Source organism: Theropithecus gelada, chromosome 2 (genome assembly GCF_003255815.1).
Source record: "Theropithecus gelada isolate Dixy chromosome 2, Tgel_1.0, whole genome shotgun sequence".
Lineage (NCBI taxonomy): Eukaryota > Metazoa > Chordata > Mammalia > Primates > Cercopithecidae > Theropithecus > Theropithecus gelada.
The window spans coordinates 192675368-192691378 of record NC_037669.1 but is presented as its reverse complement, the minus strand read 5'-3'; the positions used below and the strand labels follow the sequence as shown (position 1 = coordinate 192691378).

At 44.2% G+C, this 16011-nt stretch overlaps 1 protein-coding gene across 2 annotated transcripts in view; it reads left to right on the top strand.

The window, feature by feature from the left end:
- Positions 1–341: 341 nt before the first annotated feature.
- SENP5 (SUMO specific peptidase 5) overlaps positions 342–16011 on the top strand; it is a 70133-nt gene continuing 54463 nt past the window's right edge. For both annotated transcript variants that reach the window (XM_025376888.1, XM_025376887.1), the window contains exon 1: positions 342–559. The gene's annotated coding sequence lies outside the window, so the exon portion shown is untranslated. The remainder of the gene's footprint in view (positions 560–16011) is intronic.

Below are 16011 nucleotides of genomic sequence, written 5' to 3'. Positions count from 1 at the left end.
GGCCAATCCCAATACCAGGGTAAGATCAATGGGAAAACCAGAGAGGGGACGCCTGGCCAGGCCTCACGACGTCCAGAGCTGGGATGGGTCTTTAGCTTTCGGCGCAGGGGTGACGGGGTCAGCGGAGGGTCGGGGTGTACACTAGCTGCGGTCTGATTTAGCCCTTTTAGGTTAAAAGCTGGAGAACGGGCTGAAGTCTCAAACGCGCTTCGCAGCTCCCAAGCCAGCGCGTCCTGAGGGAGGCTGGGGCTGAGGACGCGGTGACGGTCGGGGGCGGGGCGGCTGCGGGCCGGGGGGCGGGGCGGGAGCGCCGGAAGCGGGGCGGTGCCAGGCCCAGCCCCGCAGGCGGAAGGGCGCGGAGGAGGTGACGCGATAGGCCGGCGCCGGCGTCGCGGCAGCCGCTTCAGAGGAAGCTCGGCGGCTGTGGCCGCGGCGAGCAGGCCGGACGCCTCTTCGCTGGCGGGGCTTCCCTTGGAGCTGACGAAGGCGGGGCCCGCGGTCCAGGCTGCTGCCGCGTCGGGGCCGGTGGCGGGGCAGCTGCCAGGAACGAGGGTCGCAGGTAAGCTGGGACGTGGGCAGCCAAATGACGGATTCAGCGGTCGCCTGGCGGGGCTGGCTGGGGCCATTCCCGCGCCGGTGCGCGCCAGCTCAGCGCCCGGTCCGGAGGCCTCGAGCCGCCCTCCCCCGCCCGAGCCGGAGGCCGCGGTCCGTCTCGGCCACAGCCTGCCGTTCCGGGGGAGGCGCGCGAGCTGGTCCCGAGGGGCCGCTGCCCTGCGCTCTCACTCCAGCCGGGCTGTGCGGCGCAGGCACCGGGAAGCTGGCGCCCCCCAGCTCCTCACGAAGCCGGGAAAGCTCTGGGAGGAGGAGCGGCTGTCACAGGCCTCCGGCTCCGGCCGCCTTGGAAGTCCGGGTTTCTTATTTGCTCAGACCGCTCTGCCTCCTTCCGGCCTTGGTTCTTTCCCTCGCCCTCCCGGGACCCTGTTCCAGAGAGCCCGGTTGGGCATGAGCGCGGCGGGAGATGTCTTTTCCCTTCAGTCTGCGCTGAGTGGTATCGTCCCCCGCTCTGCGCCCTGTGGCCACTGTGTCGCGGGAGGAGGGATGCGGAGAGGATGTGGGAGTTTTGGACTTAGAGCCAGAATAGCCGAGGTGAAATCCTACCCTGCTGTCTGATAGTGTTTTTTCATCTCATGCTAGACATTTCGACCTTTTTCACCCCAGGTAAAGTGGGACTTTCTTCTACCAATATAAATTATAATGTTTGGAGAATTAAACGAAGAAAGCAGACGTTATGAAATGTTTTGAGAATCTGGTTAAATTTAAGAATATCCAGGACACTTCATGATAGGTTCCTAATTCTGTTGTTTTGTGTTTTGCCCGGAATAACTAAGCTTGGTATGGAGAAGGGTGCCCAGAGATGCCAGGCGCTTGTGTGGTCAGAGCCTAACTGCAGTCTCTGTTTTGGGTGGGCAGCATCAGGAAGAAACCAGACTCTCTCCTAGCCATCCACATGTCTCACGCTTGTTGATAGCACATTATTGGTATAAGGGATGGCTTGTATCAGTTGTGATCTTTACTCAACGTAGCTTTTCCCCAGTGCATCATTTCTAGGAGAAAAGCTTGGTTTGTAGGGGAGGGTGATGGGGAGGGGGGCTTCATTTACACCTTGGCTCACAATTTTTTTTTTTTGGCGAGGGGACCGGGTCTCACTGTAACAGGCTGGAGTGCAATGGCGCGATCTTTTTGGCTCACTGCAACCTCCGCCTCCCGGGTTCAAGAGATTCTCCTGCCTCAGCCTCCAGAGTAGCTGGGATTACAGGTTCCCGCCATCACACCTGGCTAATTTTTGTATTTTTAGTAGACACGGGGTTTCACCATATTGGCCAGGCTGGTCTCGAACTCCTGAGCTCAAGTGATCTACCTGCCTTGGCCTCTCAAAAGTGCTGGAATCGGCCAGTCGCGGTGTCTGACGCCAGTAATCCCAGCACTTTGGGAGGCGGAGACGGGCGGATCACCTGAGGTTGGGAGTTTGAGATCAGCCTGACCAACATGGTGAAACCCCATCTCTACTAAAAATACAAAATTAGCCAGGCGTGGTGGCGCAGGCCTGTAATCCCAGCTACTCGGAAGGCTGAGGCAGGAGAAGAGCTTGAACCCGGGAGGAGAGGTTGCCGTGAGCTGAGATCACGGCATTACACTCCAGCTTGGGCAACAAGAGCAAAACTCCCTCTCAAAAAAAAAAAAAAAAAGGTGATGGGGTTACAGGCATGAGTTACTGCGCCTAGCCTATATCACTTGGTAAATTAGCCCTTTTTTTTGGGTAGGCTATTATGTGAATCCTTCAAAAATCATAGAAAAATTGAAATTTAACAGTATTTTGCTTTTATTCTAGCTTGTCATAAACTCAGTGCTCTATACACAGGCCTGCCTTTCTGCCTCCTCTATCCTGGCATGCATGGCCTTACTTCATGTTATTAGCCAGCTTCCTATGGAGCTCAGTTTGGGAACAGGGGATTCTGTGCTTCTCCAGTTGCCAAACATCTGATTGAAGTAGATGACCTTGGCATTCGCGATATTAAGCATGTCTTTGCGAGGTTTTAGTTCCTGTTTCTTTTCCGGGTTAGATTGTACTCTGTCACGTATTTAAAGAATTTAGTAGACGCTTAGGAGGGGTCAACTGATAAGGTGGTCACAGTGTTTCACATGTATTTTTCTTACCCATTATGGTGAAACCCTTGTGACTTTTTTTTGGGGGTGGGTAATATTTTCAAAATTAGGGTAAATAGGCCATGAGGCTGAGTTGCGCATTCTCTTTTAGGGAAATACATTCATTCTCAAAGTATTCTTTGGTAGCCTTCTCATTGCTTTAGCAATTCCTACTCTATTATTAGTAGAGCCGGAAATGGACCTTATATTACAGATTCTCCAAGTATACTAAATTATGTTTTCTCTAAAATGATGTTTATAGCATGTTGATTTTCTTTTTTCTTTTTTTTGAGACAGAGTTTCATTCTTGTTGTGCAGGGTGGAGGCAACGGCTCGATCTCAGCTCGCTGCAACTTCCGCCTCCTGGGTTTAAGTGATTCTCCTGTCTCAGCCTCCCAAGTAGCTGGGATTAGAGCGCCCACCACCACGCCTAGCTAATTTCTGTATTTTTGGTGGAGACGGGGTTTCCCCATGTTGGCCAGGCTGGTCTTGAACTCGTGACCTCAAGTGATCTACCTGTCTTGGCCTCCCAAAGCGCTGGGTTTACAGGTGTGAGCCACCATACCCAGTCAGCAGCATGTTGATTTTCTACAACCAGATGACAAAGGACATCCTGAAGTCACTGATTTAAAAAGTCATGTTGGCCTGGCGTGGTGGCTCATGCCTGTAATCCCAGCACTTTGGGAGGCCAAGGTGGGTGGATCACGAGTCAGGAGTTTGAGAATAGCCTGGCCAACACAGTGAAACCCCGTGTCTACTGAAAATACAAAAAAAAATTAGCTGGGCATGGTGGTGGGCGCCTATAATCCCAGCTACTCGGGAGGCTGAGGCAGGAGAATCGTTTGAACCCATGAGGCGGAGGTTGCAGTGAGCCGAGATTGCACCATTGCACTCCGGCCTGGGCAACAGGGTGAGACTCTGTCTCAAAACAAAAAAACAAGTCATGTTAACACATAGGTTGTCTAATATATTCAGAGTCTAGAGAGACCTGGTATGTATCTGAGAAACCAAATAGCTGAATCTCTAAAATTTTATTTCTGTGTCTGAAATACCTTAATTCTGAAGTTTTAATTGATGTTGAATTTCAGATTCTGACAGGAGACAAATAGAGGTATATGTGAAGGGTTAGTATGAACCCAGGGTTACAGTTTCAATCTAAACTGATACTGCAGATTTAACATTGAAACAAAGCAGCTCTAGGGAGTTGTAACAACCTAGCAAAAAGTGAAGGTTAGAAGTCACTGACTGGCTCTTGAGGCAGTCTTCTGACTCTCAAACTACTTGAGACTAAAATTTTCAAGAATTTTTTAACTTAATTTTTTAAAGATATAATTTATGACTTGGCGCAGTGGCTGTCGCCTGTAATCCCAGCACTTAGGGAGGCCGAGGCCGGTGGATCACCTGAGGTCAGGAGTTTGAGACCAGCCTGGCCAACATAGTGAGACCCCGTCTCTACTAAAAATACAAAAATTACCTGGGCGTAGTGGCACACACTTGTACTCCCAGCTACTCAGGAGGCTGAGGCGGGAGAATCTCTTGAACCTGGGAGGTGGAGCTTGCAGTGAGCCGAGATCAGGTCATTGCACTTCAGCCTGGGCGACACAGTGAGACTCCGTCTCAAAAAAAAAAAAAAAAAGATACAGTGAAATACATAGACTTTAAGGGTTTTTGTTTTTTAAAGCATATGTACACAAAATGGAAGACAGAAAAACAGCAAAAACATTTTGGAAGTTGGAATGCAGATTGATTTAAGCAGTCCGCCCGCCTTGGCCTCCCAGAGTGCTGGGATTACAGGCTTGAGCCACCACACTTGGCCGATATAACTTTTTCATAGTGAAGCTTCAGTTAACCTGTACAGTGGCTGCGCTATGAACTTTCACCCAAATATTGGGCTCGTTAAGGGGCTGTTCAGGCTTGGGGCTGTCCTAGGGTCAGTGAGTATCTATCTAACAAGAGTGTAAACCTCACTTCTGTTTCCCTTGTGTGTGTGTGTTTTATCTTTGAAGGAATGTTGGTATTTGGTCAATATGAACATACAGCAGCATGGCTGGGAATACAGGGGCAGAAATGTAAAGGAAACCGATGTGAAGTTTGCTTTTAATTCCTGGGCCGTTTTATTTGAGAACCTTCAATGGCAGTGTCTTGTCATTGCTCCAGGGTCAGATTCCCTAAAGAAGGGACCTCCTACTTGGAGAGTACAAATCGGGCTTCCAGCAGTCTGGTTGCTAAACTGAGGGAAAGGCTGAAGGTCTTAGCATTCATTTTATAAACACTCATTCATGTTCATTTAACTCAACTATTTTCAGTAAGATGACCTCATTCTCAGCTGGACCAGTTGAAAAGCGTTCCAGTCCAGGAATTCTTTGTTTTTACATAGGATTGTTTTAAGCTGCTACATGTGGTTAGTGGCTGCCATATTGGATAGTAGAGCTGCACTATCCAATATGGTAGCCACTGGCCATGTGTAGCAGCCTAAATCTAAATAATTAAAATTAAAGGTTTAGTTCCTCACTTGCACTAGACACATTTCAAGTGCTTAATGGCCACATTTGCCCAGAGGCTACCATACTGGGTAAGACATTTTATTGGGCTGTGCTGTTGTAGTTTAGAGAAGAAGACTCCAGGTTTCTTCAACGATGGGTAGGGGATAGTTGGCTGGTTTTGTGGCGTGTGGGAGGATATTTAAATCATTTGACCAATCCTTTTATTTTTAGCATCATATTCACATTCACATCCCTCTGTAGAACAATTCCTGACCTGTTTTGAGGTATTGTTCTTTAAATTGCTTTCCTCCCTGCAAGCTTGAGATTTAACTTTTTTTTTTTTTTTTTTTTTTTTTTTGAGACAGAGTCTCGCTCTGTTGCCCAGGCTGGAGTGTAGTGGCATGAACTTGGCTCACTGCAACCTCCACCTCCCAGGTTCAAGCAATTCTCCTGCCTCAGCCTCCCAAGTAGCTGAGATTACAGGTGCACACCACCATGCCCTGCTAATTTTTGTATTTTAGTAGAGATGGGGTTTGCCAAGTTGGCCAGGCTGGTCTCAAACATCTGACCTCAGGTGATCTGCCCGCCTCAGCCTCCCAAAGTGTTGGGATTACAGGCGTGAGCCATGGCATCTGACTGATATTTATTTTTATTTATTTATTTGTTTTTTCTTAAGACAGGGTTTCACTCTTGTTGCCCAGGCTGAAGTGCAATGGTGTGATCTTGGCTCACCGCAACCTCCACCTCCTGGGTTCAAGCAATTCTCCTGCCTTAGCCTCCTGAGTAACTAGGATTAAAAGCATGCACCCATCATGCCCGGCTATTTTTTGTATTCTTAGTAGAGATGGGGTTTCTCCATGTTGGTCAGGCTGGTCTTGAACTCCCAAACCCAGGTGATCTGCCTGCCTCGGCCTCCCAAAGTGCTAGGATTACAGGCGTGAGCCACCGCGCCCAGCCCCAACCAAGATTTAACTTCTTTGATCTTTAAGTCAATCCACGTTCCAACTTTCAAAATGTTTTTGCTGTTGTTTGGTCTTCTATTTTGTGTATGTATGCTTTAAAAAACAAAAGCCCTTCAGTTTTATGTATTTCACTGCAAGTGAATTATATCTTTAAAAAATTAAGTTAAAAAATTCTTAAGATGTTGATCAAAGGATGGAAAAGTCTCAGATTGGAGGAATAACTTTTAGTGATCTATCCCATTGCATGGGAACCACAGTTTAGAATGAAGGCCAGACACGGTGGCTTAACGCCTGTAATCGCAGCACTTTGGGAAGCTGAGGCAGATCACCTGAAGTCAGGAGTTCGAGACCAGCCTGACCAACATGGTGAAACCCCGTCTCTACTGAAAATACAAAATTAGCTGGGCATGGTGGCGCATGCCTGTAATCCCAGCTACTTGGGAGGCTGAGGCAGGAGAATCGCTTAAACCCTGGAGGTGGAGGTAGTAGTGAGCCGAGATCATCCATTGCATTCCAGCCTGGGCAACAAAAGCGCAACTCTATCTCAAAAACAAAAAAAAAAGAAAAAAAGTGTATATTTCAAAATTGTTAAGAACAACAGATTTTTATTGTTCTCATGACAAAACATAAAGTTGGTGAGGTGATGAATATGCTAATTAGCTTTATTGAGCCTTTCTACAGTGTATATATAGATCAAACCATGACATTGCATTCCATAAATATACACAATTATTTGTCAATTAAAAATATGTAAATTACAACCTGGCCAACATGGTGAAACCCGCTTTCTACTAAAAATATGAAAATTAGTCAGTCCTGGTGGCACACTCCTGTAGTCCCAGCTATTTGGGGGGCTGAGGCTGGAGAATCCTTGAACCTGGGAGGCGGAGGTTGCAGTGAGCTGAGATATGCCACTGCACTCCAGTCTGGGTGACATAGTGAGACTCCATCTCAAAAAAAAAAAAATTAATTTTAATTAGTTATTTAGGGATGGGTCTTGCTATGTTGTCCAGGTTGGTCTCAAACTCTTGCCCTCAAAGGATCCTTCTGCTTCAGCCTCTTGAGTAGCTGGGATTACAGACATGTACCATGGTGCCTGGCTGGTTTTTTCTTTTAAAAAATTAATTTATTCACTCACATCTGTAATCTTAGGTACTCAGAAGGCTAAGTCAGGAGGATCACTTGAGCCTGGGAGTTTGGGGCTACAGTGAGCCATGGCAGACAGAATGAGACCTTCTTTTTAAAAAAAAGAAAAGAAAAAAGATTAAGGGAAATTTTTTAATTCTTAATGAAGTTTTAGGAGGGAATGATGGTAAAATGTGTCTGCTTAATCTTCAGTCTTTATCCACAAGTAAAGTACTTCATCAGAATTTAAACACGTATAAGAATCTCCGTTAAAAAATGTTTCAGCTTTACCCAGGCTTCCTGAGCAATTTTTATGTATCGCCTTCTTTATTCCACCTTGGTTTTTGTCCATTCCCTTGTACTAAAATTTCTCCTGCAAATGTCAAGAGAATTCAGTGAACACTTTTAATCCTTATCTAGCTTGACTTCTCAACAACCTTTGACCATTTCCCTCTTTTTAGAAACTTGTTCTAGCTTTGCTGATACCACCTTTACCTGATTTTCCACCTTATCTCCCTGGTCATTCCTTTTCACTTTCCTTTGCTTAGTCTTCTTTCTTTATCTCACTCTTAAATCCTGGAGTTCCACCCGGGCACACCTGTATTCCCAGCACTTTGGGAGGCTGAGTTGGTCAGATCACCTGATGTCGGCAGGTCGAGACCAGCCTGAGCAACATGGAGAAACCCGTCTCTACTAAAAATACAAAATTATCTGGGCGTGGTGACACGTGCCTGTAATCCCAGCTACCTGGGAGACTGAGGCAGGAGAATTGCTTGAACCCAGGAGGCGGAGGTTGCAGTGAGTGGAGATCATGCCATTGTGCTCCAGCCTGGGCAACAAGAGTGAAACTGCCTCTCAAAAAAAGAAAAAAAAATCCTGGAGTTCCTTGGGATATTGCCCTAGGGTACATTCTCTTCTACCTTTTGCAAATTCTTTCTAAGTGATCGTATCATTTTCTATAGCTTTGGTTACTCTTAAGCTGAAAACTGGAATTCACATGATGTCCTCTTTTCAGAATTCTTGAACTGTGTATCCAATGGTATATATCCACTTGGATTTCTTTTTTTTTTTTTTTTTTTTTTTGAGACGGAGTCTCGCTGTGTCGCCCAGGCTGGAGTGCAGTGGCCGGATCTCAGCTCACTGCAAGCTCCGCCTCCCGGGTTTTTACGCCATTCTCCTGCCTCAGCCTCCCGAGTAGCCGGGACTACAGGCGCCTGCCACCTCGCCCGGCTAGTTTTTCATATTTTTTAGTAGAGACGGGGTTTCACCGTGTTAGCCAGGATGGTCTCGAACTCCTGACCTCGTGATCCGCCCGTCTCGGCCTCCCAAAGTGCTGGGATTACAGGCTTGAGCCACCGCGCCCGGCCTCCACTTGGATTTCTAATGGTCATCTCAAATTCAACATGTGAAAGACTAAAGGCATAGTCAGTATAACCTTCCCCTAATCTATCTCCATCTGTATTTCATGTCAGTGATACCACTATCTACCTAGTAACTGATACTGGAACTTTTACTCCCTACAGATAGGCTTTTGACAAATGACAAATCCTTTCTGTGTCCTGAAGATTGATTCACTTTGCTACATCCTCCCAGTTTTTCAGTCTAAGAAACTGTCACACTGTATCTGCATTGATTTACCTGTAACAGACTTCTAATGGGTTTCTTCTGCTGTGACCTTCTCCTAGGCATTCTGCACATTGCAGGTAGAATGATTTTTTTCAAGAATGTGAATCAGATCTTTGTCTTTCAGTGGCTTCATACCAACCTTATGTTAAGTATCACCGTCATGAATTTAGCTCTTCTGTTCCTTACCTACCTCTTTGGTGCCTGTGTTACTGAAGTTATTTCTGTTCCTTGGAATACTGAATTCTCTCTCTTGCCTAGTAACTCTTGCTCATCATTTGTCTCAGTTGAAAAATAATTTCTTCAGAGAAAAAATAATTTCTTCAGAGAGGTGTTTCCTGACCCTTTTGTCAGATATTTCCATTGTACCCTGAATGTGACTCTTTTTTTTTTTTTTTTTTTTTTTTTTGAGACAGAGTCACCTAAGCGAGAGTGCAGTGGTGTGATCATAGCTCAGTGAAACTTTGACCTGCCATGCTCAAGTGATCCTTCCACCTCACCCTCCTGAGTAGATGGGAACACAGGCATGTACCACCACTTTTGACTAAGTTTTTCTTTTTTATTTTTTTTTTGGAGACAGGATCTCCCTGTGTTGCCCAGGCAGGTGATCTTGAACTCCTGGGCTCAAGCGATACTCCACGTCTGCCTCCCAAAGTGCTGGGATTACAGGCATAAGCCACCATGCCTGGCTGATATTGGCAGTATACCATAGTAAGAGTTTATTTGAATTATGTTATTTCATATTAAGAAGTTTGTTTATATATAAGTGATTTTTTTCCACTGACAAGGTAAAACAGTACTCTAGAGATTCCTAAATTTTCTCTGTTTACACCCTCCTTAATATGTTTTTTACATGTCCCTAAGCTTAATAGTTTAATTTATTAAGTAATTAGGTTCAAATAGCTTGAGAAGTATTTATGGGCCGGGTGCGGTGGCTCACGCCTGTAATTCCAGCAGGCAGATCATGAGGTCGGGAGATTGAGACCATCCTGGCTAACACAGTAAAACCCCGTTTCTACTAAAAATACAAAAAAATTAGCCGGATGTGGTGGCAGGTGCCTGTAGTCCAGCTACTTGGGAGGCTGAGGCAGGAGAATGGTGTGAACCCTGGAGGCGGAGCTTGCAGTGAGCCGAGATCGTGCCACTGCACTCCAGCCTGGGCAACAGAGCAAGACTCTGTCTCAAAAAATAAAAATGAAGTATTTATGTTCTCACAACCTAATCGACATCTAAGAAATCCACAAATTGAAAGACAAAATCAGATAGATGTGGTGGCTCATGTCTATAATCTCAGCTGTTTTGGTGGGCGGATCACTTGAGTCCAGGAGCTTAAGACCAATCTGGGCAACACAGACCTTATTTCTACAATAAACAAACAAACAAACAAACAAATAAATCGCCAGGCTTGGTGGTGTGCGTCTGCTGTAGTCCCAGCTACTCAGGAGGCTGAGGGAGGATTGCTGGAGCCTGGAAAGTTGAGGTGAGCTCTGGTTGCACCACTGCAGTCCAGCATGGGTGACAGAGTGAGACACTCAAACAGAAATAAGGAAGAGAAAGATAAAATGACGTTTTAATTTCATTCTTAAATAACTGCAGTTATTTACTGCATATACTTGTTGGGCACTACAAAACACAAACCCTGGAATCGTACTGGACGTGGCCACCCACATTACCTTTTACCTTTTTAATTAAAACAAAATTTTTTTTTTTGGCTGGGCATGGAGGCTCATGCCTATAATCCCACCACTTTGGGAGGTTGAGGTGGGAAGATCATTTGAGACCAGGAGTTCAAGAGCAGTCTGGGCAACATAACAAGAACCCATCTCGCTACCTTATTTTATGTTTTTAATTTCTAATTTTAAATATTTATTTAGAAACGGAGTCTCACTGTGTCACCCAGGCTAGAGTCCAGTGGCATGATCTTGGCTCATTGCAACATCCACCTCCCTGGTTGAAGCGATTCTCCTGCTTCAGGCTCGCGAGAAGCTGGCCATTATTGATGCCCACCACCACACCTGGCTAACTTTTGTATTTTTAGTAAGAGGGTTTCACCATGTTGACCAGGCTGGTCTCGAACTCCTGACCTCAGGTGATCTGCCATGCTTGACCTTCAAAAGTGCTATGCTTACAAGTGTGTGCCACCATGCCCGGCCACCATCTCGCTATTTTAAAAAATAAGTAACATTTGTTTATATCTTTGTTTTCTCCCCTCATTTTTTGCTCTGAATTGGTATTTGCACAATATTTTTTTAAAATCACAGCAACCAACAGATACTCAGCTTTGCAAAGATTATGATATCATCAAAAGGAATATAGTGTGATCTATTTTGAAACTGAACTGTCTTGAACTAGTAGTTTACAGGGTGTTTGACGAGTATAGAAGATCACTTTTTCCCTGTAATTTAGAATTTCCTGTGGTGCTCTTGTGAGTTCTCTGCAGAATCCCAGGTTACCTTGGGCACAGTTTAGGAACTGTAATCCTAAACTGTTGATAGTTTGATGTGTATGCTTTTAGACATTTTTCTTCAAAGATTCAAGCATAGGCATATATTTTTCCTTTTAACAAAAGTGGGCTGGTACTTATTGGTCAGCAACTTGATTTTTTCCATTCAACAGTGTATTATGGTAAAGGTGGTGGGTTGAACATATACATTTAATTTCATGCCAGCCTGAAAATTTCATTAAAACAATAGAGGACTTAAAAACTCTCTAGATAACAAAGAACAGGAACAATAAGAAGAACAACAATATTGTGAAAGCTGGAAAGCAGGCAAGACTAATGGCAACTAATTCGCCAACTTGAGAAAGCTGTATCCCAAACCAACAGTGGAGAGCGCCTTCAAATAGTCATGTTATGTTACCAAACCCTTTAAAAGTCTCAAGATTAGCTGTGTCATGTACTGTGGAGGTGAAGGTGGGACAGAAAATATGAGGAGTTGTTTGAAAGTCTGTTTCAGAAAAGTATTTCCACACCTGACCTCCCTTTCTTCTCCACGTAGACATAAACAGGGTAACCTGAGACTTACTATCTGGAGTAGAAAACGATTGTTATCTGGACTGAGGGATACCATGCATAGTTGAGGATAAGGTACTATGCCTTATAGTGGAAATCTGTGTACTGAAGGCAGAAACCGTTAGCCTTTTTTCCTGACTTAGTTCTCAGAATCTTGCCCCTTTCTGCTGTTTCCCATTCACCAAAAGCAACCTCTTTCAAGTCTTTGAGGTATTGCTTTGGTATAAACAACATGTCTTTAAATTGCCTTTTACATTTTTTTAATTTATTTTTGAGATGGAGTCTTCCTGTCACCCAGGCCAGAGTACAGTGGCATGATCTCCAGTCACTGCAACCTCCGTCTCCCAGGTTCAAGTGATTCTCCTGCCTCAGCCTCCCAAGTAGCTGAGATTACAGGCACCTGCCACCATGTCTGGCTAATTTTTGTATTGTAGTAGAGACAAGGTTTCACCGTGTTGGCCAGGCTGGTCTCGAACTCCTGACCTCAAATAATCTGCCCACCTCAGCCTCCCAAAATGCTGGGAGTACAGGCATGAGCCACTGTGCCCGGCCTAAATTACCTTTTTATAATGTAACTTTTGGTTACTTAGTTTATGCTTTATCTGTTGACTTGAAGATGAAGATTTTCTTTTTCACCTCTGTTCCCCACGTCTGTGTACCTGCATACTTCTTATCTTCCCTCCAAGATACCACTGTATCTTCCCACTGTAGGGATACCATAATTTTTTCTAGAACTAATTTTCTTGAATGGGGGCAGTGTTACCATTCCAGGTGAGATAATTCTTCATTGCTGTGTTTATTGCATATATTTAGCGTCCTTGGACCCCAGCAGTAAATGTCAATACCAACTTGGATGTATTACAGCAACCAAGAATTTCCTACACATTTCCAAATGTTGGGTTGGAGTGGTATGGAGTATCTGGTTGAGAAGCGTTGGGTTAGATCTGTGTTTAGCTTATTACTGTTAGGTAAATGGTAGTCATAGTTAAACCATGTAGTACACCAAGGTTTACAACCACTGTTTTCCCTTTCTTGTACATATTTCTGTTGTCCCTGAAGTTAATTGTCTTTATCTTTTGTTTAGTGTTGTCTGTACCTACTGCTAACTGCAGACTCTCTTCTGGTTGTCTGTATCTCCTTTATTTGCACTCATACATTTTAGAAATTCTATCGATATCACATTCTTGGAGCCTTTTGACCGACTTTTGACTGCTCCCTTCTGGATTGGTGGCCCTCCAGACTTGAGGCACATTGTCATTCTGCATCTATTTTTACTGTTATCTTTAGTATTCTCTTTGCCTGACCCTTGTTTTGGATCTCATTTCGTGCATCCTGTGTCTTCTTGACTTACTCTCTTATTTGCCAGAGTACCTCCTCCTGTGACTCTCTAAGAAGGATGCATGGGAGGTAAATATTTTGATAACTTACATCTCTGTAAACGTTTTTTGTTAGTAGTTATGTTAGTTTCAGTCTGTCATTTTGTGGTACTTTCTGGGAGATTGCTCAAAATTTTAAATGTTTCAGTGTTTCACTTTTAACTTCGAAATCACTTCAAATTTACCAAAAATAATTGCAAAATATTACAGCTTTTCTATATGTTTCACCTAGCTTTGTTCTGATGTTTTGTTTCAGTTTTTTGTTTGTTTGTTTGTTTGTTTGAAGACATGGCCTTGCTCTGTTGCCCAGGCTGGAGTGCAGTGGCATGATCTCGGCTCACTGCAACTTTTGCCTCCTGGGTTCAAGTGATTCTCCTGCCTCTGCCTCCTGAGTAGCTGGGATTACAGGTTCATGTCACCACGCCCGGCTAATTTTTGTATTTTTGGTAGAGATGGGGTTTCTCTATGTTGGCCAGGCTGGTCTCGAACTCCTGACCTTAGTTGATCCACCCACCCCTGCTTCCTAAAGTGCTGGGATCACAGGCATGAGCCACTGCGCCCGACCTTGCTTCAGTTTTTAAGAAGACAGAGTCTTGCTATGTTGCCCAGGCTGATCTTGAACTCTTGGGTTCAAACAATCCTTCTGCCTCCACCTCCCAAGTAGGTGGGTCTATATGTGTTCACCACTGTACCTGGCCTCTCCAATGTTACAGAATTACAGCACATTGTCAAGGCCAGGCAATTAACATTGAGAGAATACTGCTAACTGATCTACACACCTTATTCCAATTTTGTCAATTGTCACATTTCTTTTTCTGAACTGAGACTCAAGCCAGGATTACACCTTTCTTAATTGTCATCTCCTTAATCTCAGTGTTTCATTCTAGGACAGTTCAGTCTGTCCTTGTCTTTCAGGACTTTGATTGACGTGATTGAAGAGTATTAGCCAGTTATTTTATTTTATTTTTTTTGGAGGTGGAGTTTTGCTCTTGTCCCCCAGGCTGGAGTTCGCTGGTGCGATCTCCGCTCACTGCAACCTCCGCCTCCCAGGTTCAAGCAATTCTTCTGCCTCAGCCTCCCAAGTAGCTGGATTACAGGCACGTGCCACCATGCCTGGCTAATTTTTGTATTTTTAGTAGAGACGGGGTTTCACCATGTTGCCCAGAGTGGTCTCAAACTCCTGGGCTCAAGCCATCCACCCACCTCAGCCTCCCAAAGTGCAGGATTACAGGCTGAGCCACGATTCCCTGCCGGTGGTTGTTATTTTTTCTATTATAAACAGTGTTGCAATGAATAGCCTTGTACATGTGTATATTTGTATTATTGTAGGCATGTCTTCAGGGTAAATTCCTTAAAGTGGGGTTGCTGGATTAGAAGGTAAATGCTTTTGTAGTTATTAAATGTTACCAGATTACTCTCCAAAAAGATTGGAACAATTTGTAGTCCTCCTAACAAAGTGTGGAAAGGCCCCTCTTCCCCACCAAGAGAATGTGTTATAATTTTTGCCAATTGCCTTATAAATGAAGTTGGACATCTTTCTTAAGCTTAAGAAATATTTAAAAAGCTTTATTTGTAAATTGTCTCCTTATGTATTTTTCCTATTTTCCATTAGGCGCTTTTTCAGTTATCCCTTAATTTAAGAGTTCTATCTATGTTAGGAATATTAGGCCTTTATGATACATGTTGAAAATATTTTTTTCTAGTTTAACAGTTATCTTTTCATTTTGTTCATTTATTATTTTTTTTTAACTTCCAAGCTTTCTGTTGAGTTTTTAGTTTCTGCCCTTATTTTTAATTTTCAAGACCCCTTTCTTGTTTTTGACCATTCCTTTTGAAAAAGAATAATACCCTGTTCTTTTTTTTTGATGGATATAATATTTGCTTTTGCTTCTTTGAAGATAGTATTCGGTGCTTTTTTTTTTTTTTTTTGAGACAGAGTCTTGCTCTGTCACCCAGGCTGGAGGCTGGAGTACAGTGGCTCAATCTCAGTTCACTGCAGCCTTCACCTCCCAGGTTCAAGCAATTCTCGTGTCTCAGCCTCCCGAGTTGCTGGGATTATAAGCACGTGCCACCACACCTGGCTAATTTTTTTTGTATTTTTAGTAGGGTCAGGGTTTCACCCTGTTGGCCAGGTTGGTCTTGAACTCTGACCTCAAGCAATCCGCCTGTCTTGGCCTCCCAAAGTGCTGGGATTATAGGTGTGAGCCACCACACTCGGCTCCCTCTTTTTTTTTTTAATTGTGGTAAAATATACGTAACATAAAATTTACTGTTTTAACCATTTTTAGGTGTACAGTTCATTGGCATTAAAGTACATTCGCATTGCTGTGCAACCATCACCACCATCCGTCTCCAGAACCTTTTTATCTTCCCAAACTGAGATTCTGTGCCCATTAAGCAATAGCTCCCTTTTCTCCCCTCCCTGTTAGTTTATAAAAGTTAACTAATCTATATATAGGTTTTACTTTTATCTGTTTCTTTTGGTCTGTTTTTATCCCTAGAAGTCTGGTGATTCTTGGTCATCCTTTATTTTTTTATTTTTTTATTTTTTTGAGATGGAGTCTCGCTGAGTCACCCAGGCTAGAGTGCAGTGGTGCAATCTCAGCTCACCACAACCTCTGCCTCCCAGGTTCAAGCAATTCCTGTGCCTCAGCCTCCCAAGTAGCTGGGATTATAGGCACATACCAGCATGCCCAGCTAATTTTTGTATTTTTTTTTTTTTTTTT